This window comes from Bos mutus, chromosome 9 (assembly GCF_027580195.1).
Source record: "Bos mutus isolate GX-2022 chromosome 9, NWIPB_WYAK_1.1, whole genome shotgun sequence".
Classification (NCBI taxonomy): Eukaryota; Metazoa; Chordata; class Mammalia; order Artiodactyla; family Bovidae; genus Bos; species Bos mutus.
The window spans coordinates 13,091,344-13,117,115 of NC_091625.1; the positions used below are offsets into that span (position 1 = coordinate 13,091,344).

The 25,772-nt window shown below is 44.9% G+C and overlaps 2 long non-coding RNA genes across 3 annotated transcripts in view; one reads left to right on the plus strand and one right to left on the minus strand.

The window, feature by feature from the left end:
• Window positions 1–3,725: 3,725 nt before the first annotated feature.
• LOC138989133 (uncharacterized) lies at window positions 3,726–24,323 on the minus strand. 2 transcript variants are annotated; one of them, XR_011465314.1, is made up of 3 exons: window positions 23,267–24,323; window positions 9,069–9,352; window positions 3,726–8,504 (listed from the first exon to the last, which is right to left on the minus strand). It is a non-coding gene; the product is annotated as an uncharacterized lncRNA (long non-coding RNA). The 2 variants fall into 2 exon arrangements; XR_011465315.1 differs by having other exon boundaries at window positions 3,726–7,133; window positions 8,299–9,352.
• Window positions 22,872–25,772, plus strand: part of LOC138989132 (uncharacterized) — a 35,474-nt gene continuing 32,573 nt past the window's right edge. The window contains exon 1 of the long non-coding RNA XR_011465313.1: window positions 22,872–23,409. This is a non-coding gene — a long non-coding RNA (uncharacterized lncRNA). The remainder of the gene's footprint in view (window positions 23,410–25,772) is intronic.

Here is a 25,772-nt window from a genome sequence, read left to right on the forward strand (position 1 = left end):
GAAACTGTCAGTCTAAAGGGAAGATAGACACGCAAGATAGCAAAAAACAAAAACAAAAACATCTTGAATGAGCACAGAGAATGGAGAAAGTGACTCTGACTAGAAAGGCTGGCAGAAATATATGATTTATTTTTAAAGCACTTTGGTTTTAAAGTGTTTACTTGTATACATATGCTTTAAACTTTTTATTATGGAAAAGTTCAACCAGGCAAAAGTAGAAGGAATGGGAGAACAATGGAATTCTTCCCCCACACCCATTTGCCATGTCTCATTCATCAGATGCAGCTATAATAACACATGGCCAGTATTCTTTTCTCATACTCCCTCCTACCCATCCCTCTCCTACTAAACTATTTTATTTATTTATTTATGGCTGTGCTGGGTCTTCCTTGCTGCCCAAGGTCTTTCGCTAGTTGTGGTGCTCAGGCTTCTCCCTGTGGGACCTTCTCTTGTGGAGCCCAGGCTCTAGAGCACTCAGGCTTCCATAGTTGCAACACTCAGGCTTAGTTGCCCCAAGGTATGTGGGATCTTAGTTCTCTGACCAGGTATCGAACCTGTGTTCCCTGTGTTGGCAGGCAGATTCTTAACCACTGGACCACCAGGGAAGTTCCTACTGAAGTATTTTGAAGGACATGCCAGGCACGTGGGACATGTTGTTGGTGGGACAGTGATGTTTCTTTGAGTTAGGTTTTGAAGGACACCTAGGCTCAGCTGGTAAAGAATTCGCCTGCAATGCGGAGTTCGATCCCTGGGTTGGGAAGATCCCTGGAGAAGGGATAGATTATCCACTCCAGTATTCTGGCCTGGAGAATTCCATGGACTGTATAGTCCTTGGGACCGCAAAGAGTCGGACACGACTGAGCGACTTTCACTTAGAGAGACTTCGAGAGGAGGGACGAGTCAAACACGAGTAGGAGGTCTGGGCCATCCATTCATGCGTGTGTGCTCAGTTGTGTCCGACTCTGCGACCCCATGGACTGTAGCCTGCCAGGCTCCTCTCTCTGTGGGACTTCCCAGTCAAGAATATTGGAGTGGGCTGATGTTTCCTTCTCCAGGGGGTCTTCCTGACCCAACGACTGACCATGCATCTCCTTTGGCCCCTGCACTGGGAAGCGGGTTCTTTACCCCTGAGCCACCTGGTCAAGACTGTAAATCACCATACAGACCAGCCTGGCCTGAGGGAAGAATATTTTAGATACTTCCCTGTTGGCTCAGATGATAGACAATCTTCTTGCAGTTTGGGACACCTGGGTTTGATCCCTGGGTTGGGAAGATCCCTTGGAGGAGGGCATGGCAACCCACTCCAGTATTCTTGCCTGGACAGAGGACAGAGGAGCCTGGTGGGCAACAGTCCATGGGGCTGCAAAGAATTGGACACGACTGAGGGACCAAGCACAGCACACACATGGGGAATAAGGTTGAAAGTTAAATTAGAATGTAAACTCCCTGAAGGGGAAGAGCGGTGTTTATCTTCTGCATCCGGGTAAGCTTGAATCCTCTTAGTACCTTACAGAGAATAGTGCTTAAAGGCTGTGCAAATATTACATCAGTGAAGGTGGAGTCAGACCTTGGCAGCCTTAAAATCCTTGAGTCTTTACTTTATTTTGGGAGCACTGAATTAGTTTAATGATTGGGGAGGTGAGATGTTGCATGATTAAATGTGTTTGTGGAGGATTAACTCAAACAGAAACAAATATATTGAAAGTATGCCAAGTTCTCTCTGGGGATTGTTGCCACAGGTCCTCAGCAACAACCATCTGATCTAACGCAGCTCCCTCTCTGCCAAGTCTTTGGAAATCATGAGTCTCACTGAACTTTTATTTTCTAACTTTTAAAATAATGATAATTCCTGATTTTTAAAAATCTGTTTCACAGCATCAACCTCAGGGTAAGGTAGCAAAATAAAGCATGAAAAATATTTTTAGAGGGTTATATAATTGTTGCAAATAGCAATATTCTCATAAAATATTTAAAGACAGAAGCTACTTTTGCTTTGTATAATTTGATTTCTTATTACCTCAAGGGAACTATGGATTCCTGGGAGAGGGACCTTCCCGAGGTGTCTCTGGTTTGTTCTGAGCTCACAGAAGGAGTAAGGTTTCCCATGGTCACCCTGCTGCTGCTGCTGCTAAGTCGCTTCAGTCGTGTCCAACTCTGTGACCCCATAGACAGAAGCCTACCAGGCTCCCCTATCCCTGGGATTCTCCAGGAAAGAACACTGGAGTGGGTTGCCATTTCCTTCTCCAGTGTATGAAAGTGAAAAGTGAAAGTGAAGTCGCTCAGTCGTGTCCGACTTTTAGGGACCCCATGGACTGTAGCCCACCAGGCTCCTCCGTCCATGGGATTTTCCAGGCAAGAGTACTGGAGTGGTGTGCCATTGCTACTTGGTGGCAATTTGAAGTTACATAAGAGAATAGAGTACAAAGTGCACAGGTAATGCTTCAGTTTGCATTCATTTATCTGTTACACATGTTACCTGGACATGGCTTAGAGGTTGATGGCATGATGGGAAATTGGAAGATGAGTGAAGGAGTGAAGCAAAGCAGAGGAAAAGTGGGAAAGTGGGTAGAACTGACAGTGTTTAGATTAAGGATTATGCACAAAAGAAGAAAGTGGGTTCTTGCAGCCCCTGGGCATGCAATAGACCAGCTGGGCATGCCTGGTTCCAAATTCCATGCGATCTAGGATGACCATGATATGGCTAAGGGTCTTTATCCTGGAGGTGCTGAGTAAATGCAGCTTTGTCGAGTCATATGCATTCATTCATTCATTTGTTCAGTCTCAGCCATTCATTCACTAAACATTGATTCAGGGTCAGGCGCCATGTTGGGCAATAGAATTACAAAGATGAGCAGGTGATCATTTTAGATCACTAGGGGCATTCGGGGTAGAGAAAAGACAAGACAAGGAACCAAGGATGTGTGCATTGAAACAGACGTATGTACGATGCCTGGTGGAGTAGAGTGCTCAGAGCAGATCCAGAGGAGGTGACAGTGGATCTTGGGGGATGAGTGGAGACATTCTAATCTAAGTCAAAGAAACAATACCTGTAAAGGCAGGGAGATCAGAAAGAGAGTGACTTAGTATGGTTGCCTCCAGGGTGTGGCAAGGGAGCCGCAGCAGATGGGACCGGAAAGATAAGCAAGGACATCAAAAGAAGCAATCGCACCTGGAACCAGATATACCAGCTTTTGTTCTGGATAGTATCATTCGGAACAGATTGGTTAAATTTGAAGTAGGAAAATTTCAGGAAATGTGTGATAACTAATTATGGGGTTTATAGCATAGTAATTTTAACCTAAAGACAATTGCATTTCTTTATAATGAAACCAAGAACAAGTATTCAGTTAAATGACTATTAGAAAGAGCAGTTTAGGTGCTCAGAACCACCCAGTAGTCTGTAGGCTGGTTGTGGACAGACTTGACTAACTTATTTCAGTCATGTTCTCTGAATATTATGAGTGTAATAGGAAAAAGAACATAATTTTCTCAAAAGGAGTTCATTCCTGCGGACCAAACAGTGTAAGTCTTCTCCAAGTCCATATGTCTTTTGTCCACTGAGGAGAAGACCCATGCCTTGAAACTGATTTTTTTGATTATCAATGTCAAGAAGTTTTCATGGGGTTTCCCTGGTGGTCTTATTGTTGCAGCCACGCATTCTGGGAAACAAACTCACTCAGAAGGACAATGCAGATAGTGGAGTGCAGTTTATTACACCGGCGGGCCCAAGGCAGAGTCTCCTCTTAGCCAAGGACCCCGACCAGCATTTGTGAAAACCTTTTATACCCCATGTGCACTTGTCTGAACCCACCACTCCAAATTCCTTGAGACTTACATAAACCAAGGAAAATACAATCCCAATAACCCCATCATTCACATGCTGTGTGCTCATGTTAAACAGTCAAACAGTTAGCCAATAATCAATAAACCCGAGGTTACACTCCGATAGATACAGAAAAATTTATGGCCTGTCTGGAGGAAGGGGTGATTAGTGTATGTTTCTCTGAGGTGATGAGTAACCTAGATATGATCTTCAAGGTTCCCCTGTCTGGAGGGGGTCTTATCCTTCAGTTGTTGTTTTCATAGACACTAAACACAGAGTTCAGAGTCCATTGGAAAAGTGGCCAAGCATGATCAGCATGAATAGGCCTAAGATGGAGTCCAGGCCCTATGAATTCCTTCTTCATTCCCCGCCTCTTGATGCTCTTAACTCATATTATGAGCATCATTCATAGGGATATATTGCACCCTGGCTCTCCGACCATCAATTTGGGAGAATGACATCAACCTTCAGGTTACAAAGTTCATAATACATTGTAAAATTCAGGGTCCACAAAGCAGAACTATCAAGGCATCTATAATAGTGGTAAATAAGTTTTCCACCAATCGCCCTTCACCCAAGATAGGACCGAAAGTCCAGAAAGGAATGTTTTCATTTGACATTGCTTTTACCTGGTTTTTCACGTCATCTAAAGCAGTCGATACATTGCCAGATAAGTCAGGAATGTATACACAACATTCAACCTTAATTATAGCACAGGTCCCTCCTTGAGCAGCTGTGAGTATGTCCAAAGCCATTCTATTATGAATTACCGCTTTTCTCAAGAGCAAATTTGGATTTGCTCTTCATTTAAGGCTTGGATGGCTTTTGTTTTATCTAGGAGGGCCTGTTTTGTGAAATTAGTCAAGGTCTCTACTTTAATCATGATATCTGTTGTCCCTATAGAGGATACGAATAAGGCAGCAATATACTCATACCACTGAAACACATGGATCTTGTCCACCTAGCATGTAAATAAGGTAGATTTTCTGGGGCTACCGGGGTAGATTTACAACAAGTAGTTTAGGCTTTGTTACACTGGCATTTATATCAAATGTAACCCCATGACCCAAGTTTATTGACTGTAGGTCTTACACCAAGACAGCAAGGAGAGGTTATTATTGACAAGAGAGAGGAAAGTCTCTTTTTGTTGTCCCAGAAAAGAGCAGAGTGGTTTAAAATCTCCTTGGCAGAGCGGTGACACCCACCAAGGAAGTCCATCCATCACTGACAGAGGCATAGCCCTACATACCCAGCAGTTGGAAGTGTTGTGGAAGTCCGCGTAGGAATGTGCCCATGAGATGAAAACATTGTCCTGAGTTAAAATGGAAGTTAAATTCAAAATCACGTTGATGAGGCCAAGCAGCAGGAGTTGATTGTGCGGTTTCATACTGAAGGGGCTCGTCCAGGATCTTCTTTTCCTTCTTCTTAAGGATGGTCTTAGTCTCTCAAGGGAGAAGGCAATGGCACCCCACTCCAGTATTCTTGCCTGGAAAATCCCATGGGCAGAGGAGCCTGGTAGGCTGCAGTCCATGGGGTCGCTAAGAGTTGAACACGACTGAGCGACTTCACTTTCACTTTTCATTTTCATGCATTGGAGAAGGCAATGGCAACCCACTCCAGTGTTCTTGCCTGGAGAATCCTGGGGACAGGGCAGCCTGGTGGGCTGCCATCTATGGGGTCGTACAGAGTCGGACACGACTGAAGCGACTTAGCAGTAGCAGTCTCTCAAGGGTCATCGGGGTCCCTCTGTGCAGTCCACCCAGTGTATTTGGGGTCTGCGTGGTATGTTCTCTTCACCCTTGCATGATGGATCCAAGGGACAATACCTGAAACTTTAACTGCAGTAGTTAGGAGAAGGCAATGGCACCCCACTCCAGTACTCTTGACTGGAAAATCCCATGGACCGAGGAGCCTGGTAGGCTGCAGTCCATGGGGTCGAGAAGAGTTGGACACGACTGAGCGACTTCACTTTCACTTTTCACTTTCATGCTTTGGAGAAGGAAATGGCAACCCACTGCAGTGTTCTTGACTGGAGAATCCCAGGGACCAGGGAGCCTGGTAGGCTGCCATCATGGGGTCACACAGAGTCGGACACGACTGAAGTGACTTAGCAGCAGCAGCAGCAGTTCCATCTGCTGTGAAATCCTATTTCCCCTTACCTGAGGCAAATTTGTTGATACCTGTTTTATTATGGGAGGGGGCCTCCCATACACAATTTCGTATGGAGAATAGCCTTGGGACTGTGGGGTCATCCTGAGTCTGAGCAGAGCCGTCGGAAGCAAGTCCACCCAGGAACAGTCTCTATGATCCACTTGGAGAGTCTCTTTAATGTCCGCTTGGTTCATTTCACCATCTCAGAACTCTGGGCCTATATGCAGTGTGCAGTTTCCATTTGATGTTTTAAGTTTTGCTTACTTGTTGTACTAAATCAGCTACAAAAGCCGGGCCATTGTCTGAACCAATGCTGGTAGGAAGTCCAAATCTGGGAACTATTTCCCTAAGCAGGCACCAGGCTACTTCTGATGCTCTGAAAAGTCCAGGTAGGAAAAGCTTCTACCCATCCCAAGAACGTACATACCATGACCAGCAGGTAACAGTAGTGTCGATGAGGTTTCATTTCAGTGAAGTCCACTCCCAGGTGTTCAAAGGGCAGCGTGCCTTTCAGCTGAATACCCGGAGGTTTTTGTCTGAATACCCGAGAGGCAGCATTAACCTGTGAGCAGGCAGCATGGCCTAGGTGGGTCACTTGGTGTGTTTGGCTTACCAGATTGTGTGCCAGCTCCTCCGGTACCAATAATTTGCCACTTGGCAATTCCCACAATCCCTTTTCAGTGTTGATGGCCCCTTCTGCTTTGGCTAACCTGACAGCCGTTGTCCTTGTTTTATGAGGCTAGTGCCATCAGTATATAGGACCCAATTAGGGTCTGGAACCTTGTGTCCTTCTTTAAAACAAACCCCAGATACCTTACCTCCTCCTTGCAGATCTGTGCCTTCTTCGACACCCGGGAACCTGCTTCCATCAGCAGCTGGAGCAGTGCTTTTGTCCCTTTCCAGCATTTTTCCTTGGTCTCGGCGGCCAGCAGCAGGTCATCCACGTATTGTAGGAGCCAACATCCATACTCTTCTGGATGGAATGAGTTCAGGTCAGAAGCCAAGGCTTCCCCAAAGATGGCTGGGGAGTTCTTAAACCCTTGTGGGGGAGTCCAGATGAGCTGTTGCTTGGTGCCCCCGACTTGATCTTCCCATTCAAAGGCAAAGATGGGCTGTGACGCTGGGGCGAGGCATACGCAGAAGAAGGCATCCTTGAGATCTAGGCGAGTATAAACTTTAGTCCTCGGCGGGAGGAGGCTAAGTAAGGTATAGGGGTTTGGAACAGTGGGGTGTAAAGTCACAGTAGCCTGGTTTACTAGCCTGAGATCCTATACAGGCCTATAGTCCTGTCCTTCTTCCTTTTTGACTGATGGGATTGGCATATTCCAAGCCGACTGGCACTCTACTAGAATGCCCGCTTGTTTCAATCTATTGATGTGGGGCAGTATGCCAGCCCAGGCCTCTATCGGTAGCGGGTACTGGAGCTTTCTAACTGGAATGGTACCTGGTTTGAGTTCTATTATCACTGGGGTTTGATGTTTAGCCAGCCTGGGGGGAGGGGGGTTGTCTTCCGCCCAGACCTCAGGGAATAATTGAGTTAGCTCTCTCTCATGCTCTTCCAGCCCACCCGGTTCTGCCTTTGGAGGCTCATGCAACCCACTCATTTTGGGGGGGGTCTTGAGAGAGAGAGCAAATAAGTCATAGTTTCCATCTGGAAGGTGGGCCTCTCCTCAGGGGAGAAAGTCACCTGTGCTCCTAGTTTGGAGAGCAAGTCTCTTCCCAACAGGGGTACTGGGCACTCAGGAATGTAGAGGAATTCATGGATCACTTGGTGCCCCCCCATCTGACATTTTCTGGGCTGGCCAAATGATTTAATCATGTCTTCTCCCAATACCCCAGTTATAGCGGTAGTCTTTTTGGACAGTGGTGCCACAGGTTTTACTACCGACAGTTCTGTTCCTGTATCCACCATGAAGTCAAGGTTTTGGTCCCCCACTTTTAAGGTTATCGTGGGCTCTCGGGGACCTGCTATCTCTGAACCCCGGCAGCCCTATTTAATTTCCAAGCCAGCAAGCCCCACAACTGTGGGAGCTTCCTCTTCCTTCCTTGCTTTAGTGCATTCATTCTTCCAGTGGCCAAAAGCTTGGCACCGGGCACACTGGTTTGGCTGTAATGGGGCCTGGGGCCTCCGTTGGGACCAGTTGAAGGACTGTCCTGTCCCTGGGGCAGAGGAGGTTTTCAGGAGGGCCCGAGATGGACTTTCCCAGAGCAGCAGCTAGCATTGCAAATCTCTTGTCTGTTCTCTTTCGTTCCCTCCGACTCTCTGGCAGAGCGCAGTTTCTGCTTAATTCCAACGTCTCCTTCCCCTTCTTGTCAGTACTCACCGGTAGATACGGGTATAGCTTGGGCGGTTCGGCTGGAGCCGGATTCTGGGAAGTGCTGGCCAGAGACTTCTGTCACCGGGGATCAGAGCCTGCTGAGGTGGCGGCTCTACGACCCCAGGGAGAGCTGGCGGAGGAGCAGCAGCTGCTGCAGGACTTCACTTGGCCCTGGATCGGGCATTAAGGCAGCCTCCGGTCCTGGTGGAGCACTGGGAGGCAGGAACATCATCTAGTATTGGGAAGGGGTCAGGTCATCCCCGTTCAAATCCTGTAGAATTTCCTTTTTTATCATTAGTCATTTTTTTGTGCCATTAATATTTTTCCCTTTCCCTTCTGGATACAGAACCTTGTCCAAGTAGGAGGGTCTTGAGCTAACCCCAGCCATGAGTCAATATATGGATATTGATCCGGGTGTCCTGGCTCTCTTGTGACTACTGTACAGACTGCTTCTATTATTTTTAAGTTTATGGTGTTCTCTGGTGGCCATCCTACTCCCATAGGGGGCCATTCAACCTCACAGAGTATGTGAGGGCAGTTAGACTTCATCTTCACCCCATAGTCTCCTCCTAATCCTGTCTTAAAATTTTTAATCATGCACTCCAATACAGTTGCCTTAGATTCACTTCCCCCCATCTTGCTTACCTTCTTCTACTTTTCCTTTTCGTTCTGTCTATGAAGTTCTCGGTACCCTTTGTATTTCTGGTATTTCCACTCAATGAAACACTTAAAGTGCCATTCCGCCTCCTTCCTAACTGGGGTGAGAAGAGCCTTACCTGCCAGATCCCAGAGGGAGAAGGGGGATCAGTGTGTCTTCACCTGGCGGTCAGCACGGCTGAATCAGAACACCACGTGGTCCAAGACTGTTTCTCCCTTAACTTTCAAAGTCCATTCTGCTTTGGTGGACTTGATCAGGTGTGGATGAAAACACAGATGGGTTAAATATCCCATGTCCTAGGCCATCTCCGGAAAGGCCAATTCATACTCACTTATGTATTCCCCTTGTTCTAGCCTGACAATTCCGAGGGGGTCAAGAATTTCACAGCAGATGGGACACCTCCTGGGGGAGGGAAGAATATGAGCACACAAGGACCAAGTTTTTCTCCTAAAAATCCCCTGGCGATTGCTTGGTAATAATTTTCCCCAAGACAGCGTGGACACCACCTCCTAAATGACCTTCACAAATTTCCTTCCTAAGCCCTAACACGCTCATCGACCTGTGTACCAAGCAATTGCCACCTGCCTATTCCAGGCTCCTGTGGGTCCCCGCTCCTTCTGGTCCCTCCCAGGGGGGTGATCAGGCCCCCTCTTCCACCCTGCCGGGTGGATTCCTCCTCACCTGAGCACTCAGTTCCCTTGCTGCCATTCACTACCTGCCAAAGCGAAGAAATGGGGCATTGAAAGGCTGAATTCTTCCAGAGGGGCGAGGCGCCTTCCCCCCTCTAGGAGATTCAAGCCACAAAGCCTCGGGGTGGCCTCAAATGAGACCTGTCTCCTCAAAGTGAGGAGTTTCCCGGCCAATGCACCAAATTTTGTAGCCACGCGTTCCAGGAAACAAACTCACTCAGAAGGACAATGCAGATAGTGGAGTGCAGTTTATTACACCGGCGGGCCCAAGGCAGAGTCTCCTCTTAGCCAAAGACCCCGACCAGCATTTGTGAAAACCTTTTATACCCCATGTGCACTTGTCTGAACCCACCACTCCAAATTCCTTGAGACTTACATAAACCAAGGAAAATACAATCCCAATAACCCCATCATTTACGTGCTATGTGTGCTTATGTTAAACAGTCAAACAGTTAGCCAATAATCAATAAACCCGAGGTTACACTCCGATAGATACAGAAAAATTTATGGGCTGTCTGGAGGAAGGGGTGATTAGTGTATGTTTCTCTGAGGCGATGAGTAACCTAGATACGATCTTCAAGGTTCCCCTGTCTGGAGGGGGTCTTATCCTTCTGTTGTTGTTTTCATAGGCACTAAACACAGAGTTCAGAGTCCATTGCAAAGGTGGCCGAGCATGATCAGCATGAATAGGCCTAAGATGGAGTCCAGGCCCTATGAATTCCTTCTTCACTATGGTTAAAAATCTGCCTGTCGATGAAGGGGGCATGGATTCCTGGTCCAGGAGGATCCCACATGGCTTGGGGCAGATAGGCCTGTGCACCACAACTGCTGAGCCCCAACTACTGAAGCCAGGGGGCCTTAGAGCCTGTGTTCAGAAACAAGAGAAGACACCGCAGTGAGAAGCCTACACACCACAACTGATAAAGCTGGAAAGCAGCAACAAAGACCCAGCGCAGCCAAAAATAAATAAGTAAATAAAATAAATAATAAATAAATAAAATAGTAAGCAAAAAAAAAAAAAGGAGTTGTCTTGTGTTTCAGACTTGTAGTGTTTAACAGCTACAGAAAGAGTGCTGTTTTAATTGCCCTTCCTTTTGTATTTTTGGTATGTGTGTCTTAGTCTATTTGAGCTGCTATAATAGACTACCATAGACTGGATGGTTTATAAGCAACAATTATTTCTCACAATTCTGGAGGCTGGGAAGTTCAAGATCAAGACTGGCTGATTTTGTGTCTGGTGAAAGCCTTCCTGGTTCAGAGACAGCTGTCATTCCCCTGAATCCTCACATAGCTGAAGGGGAGAGGGAGCTCTCTGGGGTCTTTTTTCTTAAGGCAATAATACCATTTATGGGCTCCTCCTTCATGATCTAATCAGTTCCCAAAGGCCCACCTCCAAATGCCATCACACTGGGGATTAAGTTTCAACATATGCATATTCATGGGAAGGGACACAAACATTCAGTCTAGAGCAATATCTAAATCAATTTTAATCAAAGCATAGTTCTTCTCTGGTGTGTGGCTATCGGATTTTTCTTAAGACATATAGTTGCAACATTCAGAGGAACTCATGTCTAGTACAAAAGAGAAAGGGACAGGAGAAACAGTCCTGGAGAAGAAAGAAGGTTCTGGTTGTTGGTAAAGACAGAGAGAAACCAGAGTCTTTCATTCATGTTAATTTACTTAGTTAACAAGATATTTACTAAGCCCCACAATGTACCAAGCATGAGTTGATGAGGAGACAGAGGAAAGCTTGATCCTGCTTGCAAAGAGGGCAAAACCTGGGGTAATGAGAAGTTAATACAAAAGTGTGATAAGTGATTTAAACAGAAGCTATCTCAAAGTGTCACAGAGAAAACACATCTAACTCAGCACTGAGAATGAAGGGTATGGAGGGTTGGGAGGCTTAAAAGGCATCCAAGAGAAGATGTTGATACTTGACTGCTGTTGTTGTTCAGTCGCTAAGTGGTGTCTGACACTTTGTGACCCCATGGACTGTAGCCCACGAGGCTCCTCTGTCCATGGGATTTCCTAAGCAAGAATATTGGAGTGGGTTGCCATTTCCTTCTCCAGAGGATCTTCGGGACACAGGGATTGAACCTTTGTCTCCTGCACTGCAGGCAAATTCTTTACCATTGAGCCACCTGGAAAGCCCCTGATATTTGACTAGATCTTTTTTAAAAATTATTTTATATTATCTATTTTTGGCCACACTGCAAAGCTTGTGGGATCTTGGTTCTCCAATCAGGGTTGAACCCAGGTCTTTGGCAGTGGAAGCACAGAGTCCTAACCACTGAACCACCAAGGAATTTCCTTGACAGATTTAAAAAAACAAACAAACTGTAATTTAAAATGTTTTTTTATGAAATGTTTAAACATTGGCTGTCACCCATATTTAACAAATAGTGATAAGGATGTTATTACTTTTCTACACTTTCCACTGTCTATAATATTTCATAAAACAAAAGTTGGATTCTGTGCCCTGGCAAGCTGTTTTTTTTGCAATGAGATGCTATAAATGTTTTGGAGGGAGGTAACACTTGATGTATAAGCTCTAAATCTAAATAAATCATTTGGATCTGTAATCTCATCTGACCACCACTCCAGGCCCCAGCAGGACAAGTATTTGAAGGCTCATTTTGTAAATTAGGAAAGAGAGGCACAGAGAGAGTAAGTTGATAGGAATAAATGCTGTAAGAACATATGATTTTATTAAAAACACTTATATTTGTCAATTATCCTTCAGAAGCAACATTAACGGTAGTGGCTTCTGGGCATGAAAAATCCATCAGAGGTATTTTTTTCCTTATTAAAGGAATCGTAACAGTGACATTTATGGCATTTATAGCTGATGTGCTATAAGTAAGGTGCATTTTGGAATATAAGCTTCTTAGAGCTGTGAGATTGAGATAATAGCGCTCATTTCATGAGACTAGAAAATTGAGGCTCGTGGAGGCCTTGTCCACCAGTCACCTCCCTCAGTGGCGTTCTCCGGTCCTGGAGCCACATTCTTCTCACTCTACTATGTTGCTCCTTTTTCACCAACTGGTGCCCAAGGTGTGTTTTCCAAGCCAGATGGGCTGAAGGGGCAGCAATCTGTGGCTTTGCCATCCCTAGTTTGGGGCTGTAAGACTTGTGCATCATCGTGAATCCTAAGGTCTGCTTGCCTTGCAGCAGGTGCATTCACACACTGCTGCTGCTTGTTAGCGATGGGCTTGTGAGCAATTTTATCTCACTCCCTTGCTGGCATTTTTTCTGCCCATTTTTCTTATTTCCACTTCTCTTCAGTTTACGGCCCCGAAGCTATGAGGACTCTCTCTGTCTTTCTTTTACTTCTTTATTTATGATTGCACTGGGTCTTCATTGCTGGCGTGGGCTTTCTCTAGCTGCAGCGAGCAGGTGCTACCCTCTAGTTTCGCTGTCTGGGGCCTCTCATTGTGGTGGCTTCTGTTGCAGAGCATGGGCTCTAGGCAGATGGGCTTCAGTAGTTGCAGCATGTGGGCTCAGTAGTTGTGGCCCACGGGCTTAGTTGCTCCACGGCATGTGGGATCTTCCCAGACCAGGGGTCAAACCCATATCCCCTGCATTGACATGTAGATTCTCATCCACTGAACCACCGGGAAAGTCCGACAGGTGGATTCTTAACCGCTGGACCACCAGGAACGTCCTCTGTCCATCTTTCTGATCTTTCTTCGAAATTCCTTGCACCAGCAGTTGTCCTAGGGCACCCTGTCCTGTCTTCAACAGGGAAAAGCTGCCCTAAAAAGTTGCCATATCCCAGAGGAAAGTGTGGCTTCTTGAGCTGCTTCTTGGCAAAAGGCTCTTGCTTGTCCAGCTTTGGGCCAGTCCCAGGGCCTGTGCGTTCCAGGAGAGGTGATGAAAGGCAATGACAAATACCTGCCTTGACAAATGGAGCACATGCTGGCTGCTTGAGAAGGCAGTGTGCTAGCAGTGTCTGTCCTGAGATGCTGCTGCTGTACACTCACTGCCTCACCTGCTGGGTGAGGCCTTCACAAGTACCGGCATCTTTGAGGACCTTTACCCCCCAACCCATTGGCAGTTGCCAATTTGAAACTACTGAAAGACTCTAAGTGGAATCCAGAAGAATCAGCTAAAAATAATTCTTGAAAAGCATCCTGATGGAGTAGACTGGCCCCAGAGAAGGCTACAACACTGGATCCAAGGGTTGGCTCTGATATTGGGATGTTACAGAAAACTCTGACGCAGTCTGATTTAAATAAAAGGGAAATGTATTATTTTTCAAGACCAGCAGTAGGATGAGCTCCAGGTGCTGTGTGATGTCACTAAGGAGCCCAAGTTCTTTCCATCTCCCCACTTCCATCATCTTCAGGGTTGGTGACATCCTACCACCAATCCTGCTGGTTGCTCCTCATGTCTCTGAGATGCTTCTCACTAAGGCTGCCAGGTGATCAGAGCTAGAGGCTTCCTTCATCATCACCACCAGGCGGAAATCTCTCCCAGGTGTGGATCATAAATCTTCTGCTTCAGTCTCATCAACCCAACTTAGGTCTCCAGTCTAGACTTAACATGGGTTGCCACGAGAAGGCCATGTTGATGGGCTCAGTTCAGTTCAGTCGCTCAGTCGGGTCTGACTCTGAGACCCCATGAACCACAGCATGCCAGGCCTCCCTGTCCATCACCACCTCCTGGAGTGCACCCAAACCCATGTCCATCAAGTCGGTGATGCCATCCAACCACCTCATCCTTCGTTGTCCCCTTCTTCTCTTGCCCTCAATCTTTCCCAGCATCAGGGTCTTTTCCAATGAGTCAGCTCTTCACATCAGGTGGCCAAAGTATTGGAGTTTCAGCTTCAACATCAGTCCTTCTAATGAACACTTAGGACTGATCTCCTTTAGGATGGACTGGTTGGATCTCCTTGCAGTCCAAGGGACTCTCAAGAGTCTTCTCCAATACCACAGTTCAAAAGCATCAATTCTACTGCACTCAGCTTTCTCTATAGTCCAACTCTCACATCCATACAGGACTACTGGAAAAACCATAACCTTGACTAGATGGACCTTAGACCTGCCTAATCCAAAATGGAAGATACTAGGTACATGTGGCTACTGAGCACTTGAAATGTGCCCAGTCTGAATTACGGGAAGATCTAAGCATAAAATACTCATCAGATTCCCAAAACTTCTTTCTCTCTTCCTCTCTGTGTGTCTCTCTCACATACACAAGTAAAATATTGATTTAATGTTTTTTTTTAAACATTTATTACATGTTGAAAATGTTAACATGCTTTGGGGTGACTGGGTTAAATAAAATTTATTATTAAAACTAATTTCTCCTTTTTAGTTTTGCTTTATTAATGTGGCTACTAGAAAACTTTAAATTACCCAAGCAACTCATTTTATATTTCTGTTTGCTTAGAAAAAACAAGGGTCTACTTCCAGAATGTCCAAGAGACCATTAAGGTAGGACCTAAATCAAATCCCTTACAATAATACAGTGGAAATGACAAAGAGATTCAAGGGATTAGATCTGATAAACAGAGTGCCTGAAGAACTATGGATGGAGGTTTGTGACATTGTACAGGAAGCAGTGACCAAAATCATCCTTAAGAAGAAGAAATGCAAAAAGGCAAAATGGTTGTCTGAGAAGAGAAGAGAAGCTAAAGGCAAAGGAGAAAAGGAAAGATATACCCATCTGAATGCAGAGTTCCAAAGAATAGCAAGGAGAGATAAGAAAGCCTTCCTTACCCATCAGTGCAAAGAAATAGAGGAAAACAATAGAATATGAAAGAGTAGAGATCTTTTCAAGAAAAGTAGCTATACCAAGGAAACATTTCATGCAAAGATGGGCTCAATAAAGGACAGAAACAGTATGGACCTAACAGAAGCAGAAGATATTAAGAAGAGGTGGCAAGAATACACAGAAGAACTATACAGAAGAGGTCTTCATGACCCAGATAACCACGAAGGTGTGATCACTCACCTAGAGCCAGATATCCTGGAATGCGAAGTCAAGTAGGCCTTAGGAAGCATCACTATGAACAAAGCTAGTGGAGGTGATGGAACTCCAGTTGAGCTATTTCAAATCCTGAAAGATGATGCTGTGAAAGTGCTGCACTCAATATGCCAGCAAATTTGGAAAATTCAGCAGTGACTACAGGACTGGGAAAGGTCAGTTTTCATTCCAATCCCAAAGGCAATGCCAAAGAATGTTCAGACTACCTCACAATTGCACTCATTTCACACGCTAACAAAGTAATGCTCAAAATTCTCCAAGCTAGGCTTTAACAGTAAATGAACCAAAAACTTCCAGATGTTCAAGCTGGTTTTAGAAAAGGCAGAGGCACCAGAAATCAAATTGCCAACATCCGCTGGATCATAGAAAAAGCAAGAGAATTCCAGAAAAACATCTGCTTCTCTGACTACGTTATAACCTTAGACTGTGTGGATCACAACAAACGAATAAAAATTCTTATAGAGATGGGAATACCAGACCAACTGAGAAACCTATGTGTGGGTCAAGAAGCAACAATTAGAACCAGAGATAGAAAAACAAAACGGTTCCAAATTGGAAAAGGAGTATGTCAAGGTTGCATATTGTCACCCTGCTTATTTAACTTATATGCAGAGTACCTCATGAGAAATGCCACACTGGATGAAGCACAAACTGGAATCAAGATTGCAGGGATAAAGAACAATAACCTCAGATATGCAGCTGACACCATCCTTATGGCAGCAAGCGAAGAGGACCTGAAGTGCCTCTTGATGAAAGCGAAAGAGGAGAGTTAAAAGTGACTTAAAACTCAACATTTAAAAGACAAAGATCATGGCATCCAGTCCCATCACTTTATGGCAAATAGATGGGAAAACAATGGAAACAGGGAGAGACTTTTTTTCTTGGGCTCCAAAATCACTGTAGATGGAGACTGCAGCCATGAAATTAAAAGACGCTTGCTCCTTGGAAGAGAAGTTATGACCAACCTAAACAGCATGTTAAAAAGCAGAGATATTACTTTGTTGACAAAGGCCCATCTAGTCAAAGCTATGGTTTTCCCAGTAGTCATATATGGATGTGAGTGTTGGACCATAAAGAAAGCTGAGCACTGAAGAATTGATGATGGTTTTGAACTGTGGTGTTGGAGGAGACTCTTGAGAGTCCCTTGGACTGCAAGGAGATCAAACCTGTCAATGGTTAAGGAAATCAGTCCTGAATATTCATCAGAAGGACTGATGCTGAAGCTGAAGCTCTAATACTTCGGTCACCTGATTCAAAGAACTGACTCATTGGAAAAGACCCTGATGCTGGGAAAGACTGAAGTCAGGAGAAGGGGACAACAGAGGATGAGATGGTTGGATGGCATCACCGACATAATGGACATGAGTTTGGGTAAACTCCGGGAGTTAGTGATGGACAGGGAGGCCTGGTGTGCTGCAGTCCATGGGGTGGCAAAGACGTGGAAATGACTGAGCGACTGAACTGAACTGAACTTCCAGAACTGGAGATGGAAAGATACCTGAATAAAATCATGGTTCTTTTAGTAGGATGTCTTTTCTTTTTGAAATTTTACATAAACATGTATGTAATGTATCTATCTATGTATGTAGATATTTAGCAGAGAGGATGAATGGAGCACAAACAATGTAGGGCTATACATTCAGGGAACTATTTATGGGAAAATGTGCTGTGCTAAGTATTGTGGGGGAAAGAAATTGCTGACTGAGCAGGGGAGATAAGATATGTAGGCATGTGAGTGGTGCAGATAATAGCAGCTGTATGATTTCAGACTTTGGAGAATTTCTGTCTAGGGTGACAATGGAATGCCGGTGTGAGCTGGGCCTCGAGTAGACGGAGTTTCAAAAAAAGAAGGCAGTTGGGGAGAGTTACCTTGGGGGCATTCTAGGTGGAGGGAAAAGCACAGAGAGAATGCTGAGGCAGGAGAATATGAACTGGAATTTTAGTTTAGCTGAAACTGAGAGTTAAAGAGAAAGACTGGGTCACACTGCTTCAAAACTTACACTGCTGGGTAAATACTAGCAACAGATTTATTTTAGGATGGCTGGTGAAAACATCTGTTAGAGAGGTATGGACAGCGCTAGAACACATTTTTGCTAACACATCTTCAGCAAATGAGCTTAATTAAGCCACTTCACATGTCTATTCCCCTTAGGAAGCATTTGCAGGTCAGGTCTGCACAGCTTAGTGCTTGGATGTGTGGACTCTGGCCCAGACCGCCTGGGTTCTAATCCCACCTGTACAATGTATTAGAGGTGAGATTTTGGACAATTTACTTCACCTCTCTTTGCTTCATTTTCCCTATTTGTAAAATGTGAAAGATAATATTATACTTACTTCCTGAGGATTAAATGACTTAGATTAAATGAGTTCCTCTGAGCACTCAGCATGCACATAGTATGAGCTGTGAGTTCATTAAAAAGGCAATCGGTTGAGTATTGTTGACTACACAGAACTAGGCAACTAGGAGTTCAGTTCAGTTCAGTCGGTCAGTCCTCTTTGCAACCTCATGCACCACAGCACACCAGGCCTCTGTGTCTATCACCAACTCCCAGAGTCCACCTAAACCCATGTCTATTGTGTCGGTGATGCCATCCAACCATCTTATCCTCTGTTGTCCCCTTCTCCTCCTCCCCTCAATCTTTCCCAGCATCAGGATCTTTTCAAATGAGTCAGCTCTCTGCATCAGGTGGCCAAAGTATTGGGTTTTCAGCTTCAACATCAGTCCTTCCAATGAACACCCGAGACTGATCTCCTTTAGGATGGACTGGTTGGATCTCCTTGCAGTCCAAGGGGCTCTCAAGAGTCTTCTCCAACACCACAGTTCAAAACCATCAATTCTTCTGTACTCAGCTTTCTTTATAGTCCAACTCTCACATCCATACATGACTACTGGAAAAACCATAGCTTTGACTAGACGGACCTTTGTTGGCAATGTAATGTCTCTGCTTTTTAATATGATATCTAGGTTGGTCATAACTTTTCTTCCAAGGAGCAAGCATATTTTAATTCATGGCTGCAATCGCCATCCACAGTGATTTTGGAGTCCAGAAAAATAAAGTTGCTACTGTTTCCACTGTTTCCCCATCTATTTCCCATGAAGGGATGGGACCAGATGCCATGATCTTCATTTTCTGAATGTTGAGCTTTAAGCCAACTTTTTCACTCTCCTCTTTCACTTTCATCAAGAGGTTTTTTAATTCCTCTTCACTTTCTGCCATAAGGGTGGTGTCATCTGCATATCTGAGGTTATTGATATTTCTCCCAGCAATCTTGATTCCAGCTTGTGCTTCTTCCAGTCCAGCGTTTCTCATGATGTACTCTGCATATAAGTTAAATAAGCAGGGTGACAATATACAGCCTTGACGTACTCCTTTTCCTATTTGGAACCAGTCTGTTGTTCCGTGGCCAGTTCTAACTGTTGCTTCCTGATCTGCATATAGGTTTCTCAAGAGGCAGGTCAGGTGGTCTGGTATTCCCATATCTTTCAGAATTTTCCACAGTTTATTGTGATCCACATAGTCAAAGGCTTTTGCATAGTCAATAAAGCAGAAAGAGATGTTTTTCTGGAACTTTCTTGCTTTTTCAATGATCCAGCAGATGTTGGCAGTTTGATCTCTGGTGCCTCTTTTTCTAAAACCAGCTTGAACATCTGGAAGTTCACGTATTGCTGAAGCCTGTCTTGGAGAATTTTGAGCATTACTTTACTAGCATGTGAGATGAGTGGAATTGTGCAGTAGTTTGAGCATTCTTTGGCATTACCTTTCTTTGGGATTAGAATGAAAACTGACCTTTTCCAGTCCTGTGGCCACTGCTGAGTTTTTGAAATTTGCTGGCATATTGAGTGCAGCACTTTCACAGCATCATCTTTCAGGATTTGGAATAGCTCAACTGGGATTCCATCGCCTCCACTAGCTTTGTTTGTAGTGATGCTTCCTAAGGCCCACCTGACTTCACATTCCAGGATGTCCGGCTCTAGGTGAGTGTGAGTGATCACACCTTTGTGATTATCTGGGTCGTGAAGATCTTTTTTGTACGGTTCTTCTGTGTATTCTTGCCACCTCTTCTTAATATCGTCTTCTGTTAGGTCCATACCATTTCTGTCCTTTATTGAGCCCATCTTTGCATGAAATGTTCCCTTGGTATCTCTAATCTTCTTAAAGAGATCTCTACTCTTTCCCATTCTATTGTTTCCTCTATTTCTCTGCATTGATAACTGAGGAAAGCTTTCTTATCTCTCCTTGCTATACTTTGAAACTCTGCAACTAGGAAGCTATTGCTAAAATAACTACTTTTTTCCAAATTTGTTTATAGGTAAGTAACAGCTCTGTGTGGGCTCCCCAGGTGGTGCTAGTGGTAAAGAACCTGCCTGCCAACACAGGAGGTATAAGAGACGTGGGTTCCATCCCAGGGAAGGTTCCCTGCAGAAGGGCACGGCAATCCACTCCAGTATTCTTGCCTGGAGAATTCCACGGAGACAGAAGCCTGGTGGGCTACTGTCCAAAGGGTTGCACAGAGTTGGACACGACTGAAGAGACTTAGTAGGCATGCACAATAGTTCTGCGTATATAAAAATAATGCACAAAGAGCATCCCCAGGAAGAAATAACATTGTCAGGTCAGTCTGACACAGTCAGGCTAGTTCCACATTTCCTGCCACACTTGCTAACCCAGCTTTGCTGATGTCCACAGAAATTATTGCAGAGTTTACAAATAAATCTCCAAGTATCCAACAAAAGCAGTACAAAACACACTAATTAGCTATAAGAGCTCTTAATAAAGATAGGTGTCTTTTCAAAATACAGTGCTGAATTGGGCTTTCTTTTCTTTTAAAACTGTACCTTCACCTGCTTCTCTACCGCCCTCTTTCCTTTTCACTGGGAGTGTGAGGGGTAAGGAGTAGTTTCTGAATTCAGATAAATTGCTCAGATCTCCCAAGGTGAACCTGGTTTGCCCCAGATGGGTTTTCTGCCACTGTTTGGGTGACTAATTAATAGTATGCTTTGCCCTCTGAGAAGTCTGTTTTGTTTGCTTCTATCTTGAATTTTTATTTGTTATTTAAAGAGAAACTCCAGCTTCCCTTGTGGCTCAGCTGATAAAGAATCAGCTGGCAAAGAATCTGCCTGCAATGTGGGAGACCTGGGTTTGATCCCTGGGTTGGGAAGATCCCCTGGTGAAGGGAAAGGCTACCCACTCCAGTATTCTGGCCTGGAGAATTCCATGAACTGTATAGTCCATGGGGTCGAAAAGAGTCGGACACGACTGAGCGACTTTTGCTTAAAGAGAAAGTCTGTTTCTTAAGACAGTTTAAAGAGAACTCAAGAAGTAGAAATATGTTATTCAAATTGGTCAACCCAAAATTGTATGTATTTATATCACTGTAATCCATCAAGCAATCTGGATATCCTTAGAATGTTTGTTATAAATATAGGTTGTTTGTGCACATTTCAGTCCTGTCCAACTCCTTGTGACCCTATAGACTGTAGCCCAACAGGCTCCTCTGTCCATTGGATTCTCCAGGCAAGAATACTGGAGTTGATCGCCATGCCCTCCTCCAGGGGATCTTCTCGACCCAAGGATGGAACCCGAGTTTCTTATGTCTCCTGCACTGACAGGTTCTTTATCACTAGCACCACGCTCATATATATATATGTGTGTGTGTGTGTGTTAGTCACTCAGTTGCGTCTGACTCTTTGCAACCCCATGGACTGTAGCCCACCAGGCTCCTCTTATATATAAAACAATTGGGGATTTACATTCATTCTATAAAAAGAAAAAAATGTATGGCTCATGTCAAGTATAATATGGGTAATTCCCATTTTAATAGTTTTTAATTTTGTTGTTAACAATTTCCTATCCTTGTGAGATTCTGAGATGACCATTTTTTTTTTCAAGCTTTGTGGAAACTGCTAAAGTTCAACTTTGAACCGATTTATAAAATTTGGCATTTTAGCTCTCTATGACTCTTGTCTGATGGAGTGTGGCATAAATGAGATATTGACACCAGTGGAAACTTTCTGTGTGGGAATATTGAATGCCATTTGATCATTCGCTATATTAAAAAAATTTTTTTAATTTATTTTTATTGAAGTATAGTTGACTTACAATGTTGTATTAATTACTGCTGTACAGTAAAGTCACTCAGTTATATATGTATACACATTCTTCTTATTTTACTATTTATTTATTTGACTATGCTGGGTCTTTGTTGTTGCATGGCCTTCTATCTAGTTTTGGGGAGCAGGGACTACCCTCTAATTTCGGTGCAAGGCTTCTCATTGCAGTGATTTCTTGTTGCCAGGAGCGTGGGCTCTGGGGCCACAGGCTTCGGTAGTTGGGACACATGGGGTCCGTAGTTGCAGCTCTTGGATTCTAGAGCAAGGACTCAGTAATTGTGCAGCATGGGCTTAGTTGCTCCACAACACGTGGTATCTTACCGAACGATGGATCAAACCCACACCTCCTGCCTTGGCAGGTGGATTCTTCACCATTGATCCACCAGGGAAGCCCGATACATTCTTCCTAATTGTTTTCCATTATGGTTTATCACAGGGTAATGAATATAGTTTCCTGTGCTATAAGGTAGGAGGACCTTGTTGCTTATCCATTCTATATACACCAGCTTGTATCTGCTAATCCCAAACTCCCAATCCACCCCTCTCCCTCCCCTCACCCCTTTGGCAACCACCCGTCTGTTCTTCACGTGTCTTATTCTGTTTCCTAGATAGGTTCATTTGTATCATATTTTAAAATTTATTTTACTTTTTGACCCGGTGGCATGGCTTGTAGGATCCAAGTTCCCCAACCAAGGATCTAACCTGCGTCCCTTGCAGTGGAAGGAGTCCTAACCACTGGACTTCCAGGGACTATCTCACGTGTCATATTTAAGATTCCACATATAAGTGATAGCATATGGTACTTATCTTTCCCTTTCTGACTTCCTCTACTTAGTATGATAATCTCTAGTTGCATCTGAGAATTCTTGGTTTCGGATACTAAACTATAGAGAAATCTCAGAGAGGGACTCTTACATACTAGGGTATCAGAGAGGTGTTCTTGGAAGCTGGGAGGGAGATTTTAGGGGAGCAAGGTATGGATTGATATGGCAACCTGGGCTTTTGGGCGGCAGGAAGCCGTCCTGGGCAGGGCACCGGGTGCTGGCCAGCGGGGGTGGAACACGGAAGAGATCCAACCCCTACTCCCCACCCCGCCCCCAACCCCGCCGCCCCCACCACGGCCCTTCGCCCCAAAGCGCAGCACCGCCTCTGGGGCCTCCGGCTGCTCCCGGGCTAGCGGAGCCGGGGCGCTGCGGGCCGCAGCCGCTTGGGGTGCACCGACGGCTGGGGGATGGGAAGATATGAGCCTGGCCGCCCCGGGGCCCGGCTGGAGCTGCCCCGGGACCCTCAGAGCGCCTGCCCAGGCCAGCAACGCTTTTCTTCCTGCGCATCGGCAAGCTGGCCGAGGGCAGAAATCGGGATATGAAACATCAATTGATTTTCGACTCTTGGCGGCAGCTGCCATATTCCTCGAGAGTCACTGAGTCCCAGACAAGATACTGCATACTCCAAGCTCAACACTTCTGTAATAGACGACGGCTCCCCTCCCTGCCACCGCCCCCCGCCCCGAAAAGAGCTCCTCACCACCAGGCTTCGGGCCAGCGCCCTCACCGACACCGTGTTCCCGCCGGGGGCAAGTTCTTCCCTTCGAGATCCGAGCCTACACCCTGAGCCTGGACGCTGAGGCTGTGATGTGGATTCTTGTGCCTGTTTCAGGATAGTTTTTGGTGGGTGAAGAGAGCATGAGGGTCCTGCCCACCCCCCGGGGGGAACGGGAGTAGATCTGGCGGGGGTCTCCAGGCGTCTTTCTCCCGCCACGATGACCCTGGCTTTGGGGAATACGGTCCCACGACTACTGTGCGTTTTACGAAGTATCATCAGTGAACAGTAATCTGAAAAGTTAGTTCTGCATTTTAGGCTATAAAAGAAAAGAGTAACAGTCACTTTTTTTTTTTTTTTTTAAGCGTCCGGGGTGCCCGGAGCCCAGTTCTGAGGCCCCGCTGTGACTTTCCATTGTTGGCGCGGCCCGCGCCCGCGGGCGGCCGGGGCTGAGTCATTCCAAATTCTTCTCTTTTGTGTTTTCCCTCCGCAAGCGCGGGGATGGCTGCTGTTAAGAGTCATCTTTTTTGCTCAGACAAAAGAAATCTAGCCTTTGATGGTTCTGATTCACGAGTCAGCTAAAATATGAGTCAAACTCCAGTTTCCTGAGAGCTGGAAATATCTGCTCCGCCCCACCCTAACGGGGAGCGCCCACAGTTCTAGTTTCGCCACCCAGTGGCTCAAATCTGGAGCACTTCTTTGGTGTCCAGGGCAAACCGATCTGCGCGCCGTTAAGTGGTTTTCAGGGCAGTGAAACTGCAGTGGATCCAAGCTTCTGAAGAGAGATGTGTGTGTGTGTGTGTGTGTGTGTGTGTGTGTGTGTGTTTGTTTGCGCGCGCACGCTTCAATAATCGGTTCTTTAAAAATATAAAACTGTTACAGTGAAACTGATGGACATTGTCCCGGGATAGGGAGCAAAGATACCTGAGCTGAATGGCAGCCTCCACGGTATCCTGTTTTGTTTTTTTTGGCAAGTAAATATGGGTCGTTTGGCATGGCCTGTGGCTGACAGGAATATCAACAAGGGCCACTTTGTAGGCCACAGAAGCCACTTTACGCCCAGGGTGAGGTGTAATGTTTAAAAGTGGTGACGCTGGTGGCGGCGGGGGGTGGGGGTTGGGGGACGTGGAACTTTCCAGCCAAGAGCTCCAGTGCCAGCGGCTCTGAGTTTGGTGTTGGAAAGACAGGGGATCAGTTCTGGGGCTGACATGAGGTTTTGCTTTTGTTTTTCTTTTAAAAAATGTTTTTTCCTGATTAAACAATCAATTTTTATTTTTGAAAAATTTAAATAAAAATGCTCAAAGGAGGAAAAAAAAATTACCTGTCCAGAAATAACCTCTGTTAACATTTTGGTGTGTGTGTGTTGTTGTTGTCTTTCTATTCCTATTTTATTTAAACAAAAATGGAATTGCTATATTCAACAGAAATGAAAATAAATGCTCCCCCAAACCACCGTGTATGAATGTTCATAGTAACATTATTCCTAACTGCTAAAAAGTGGAAGGAATTCAGCTGAGGACTGGATAACCAAAAAAAATGATCTATCCATTTAATGGAATATTATTTGGGACTGAAAAGAATGAAATGTGTATGCATGCTGCAAAGTGGGTGAACTTTGAAAACATTATGCTAAAAAGAAGCCAGACACACAGACAGCACATTAGAGACAGAAACTAGATTAGTGGCTGGCAGGGACTGGAGCTTGGGGAGATGGAATTTCCTTTTGGGCTGATGAAATGTTTTGGAATTAAATATGTGATGGGCACACAGCTCTGTAATGTAGTAACAACTATTGAACTGTACACTTTAAAAAAGATGAATTTTATGTTGTGTGAATTGTATCTCAAAAAGCTGCTGTTAAACAAAAGTAAATGGAATCACACTCTACCTCATATTATGAACATTTCCCTAATATTCCGAAAGACTACTCTTCTGTAATATCTCTATTTTTAATTATCAAAGTAATGCACAGTTATTCTAAAAAAAAATTGAAGAATGCAGAAGAAGAGTGAACAGAAAAAAGTGAACTATTTCCCCCCCATCTTCAACACCTTCAGAGTTACTGCTTAAAAATTATTTTTATCTAATACTCTTCTGTTTATAGAACCTTAGGTTCGGGGCAAGCCCATTGTTTTTATTTTTAATTTTCTTCTCTCTAATTCTCTTTTCATTTTCCTCCCCTGTGTCACCATTCACTCTGTGATCCTTGTATGTCCTACATTATGCAAGTATCTCTGGAAAATATCACATTTTGGTATGGGTTTTTAATGTTTGGAAGTGGTTATTGTGCTATTAAGTCTTCTTATGCAACACTTTCTGAGGTCTCTGCATGTTCTTCCGTGATATCATTCCTCAGTAAAATTCACCACATTTTACTCATCTATTTCCCTAATGAGGCACACCTGGCTCACCTCCAGCTCTGTCACAAGGAACAGCGTGGTGTATCCGTTCCCTTCAGAACTTGAGCAAGAATTACTCTGGTACAAATAAC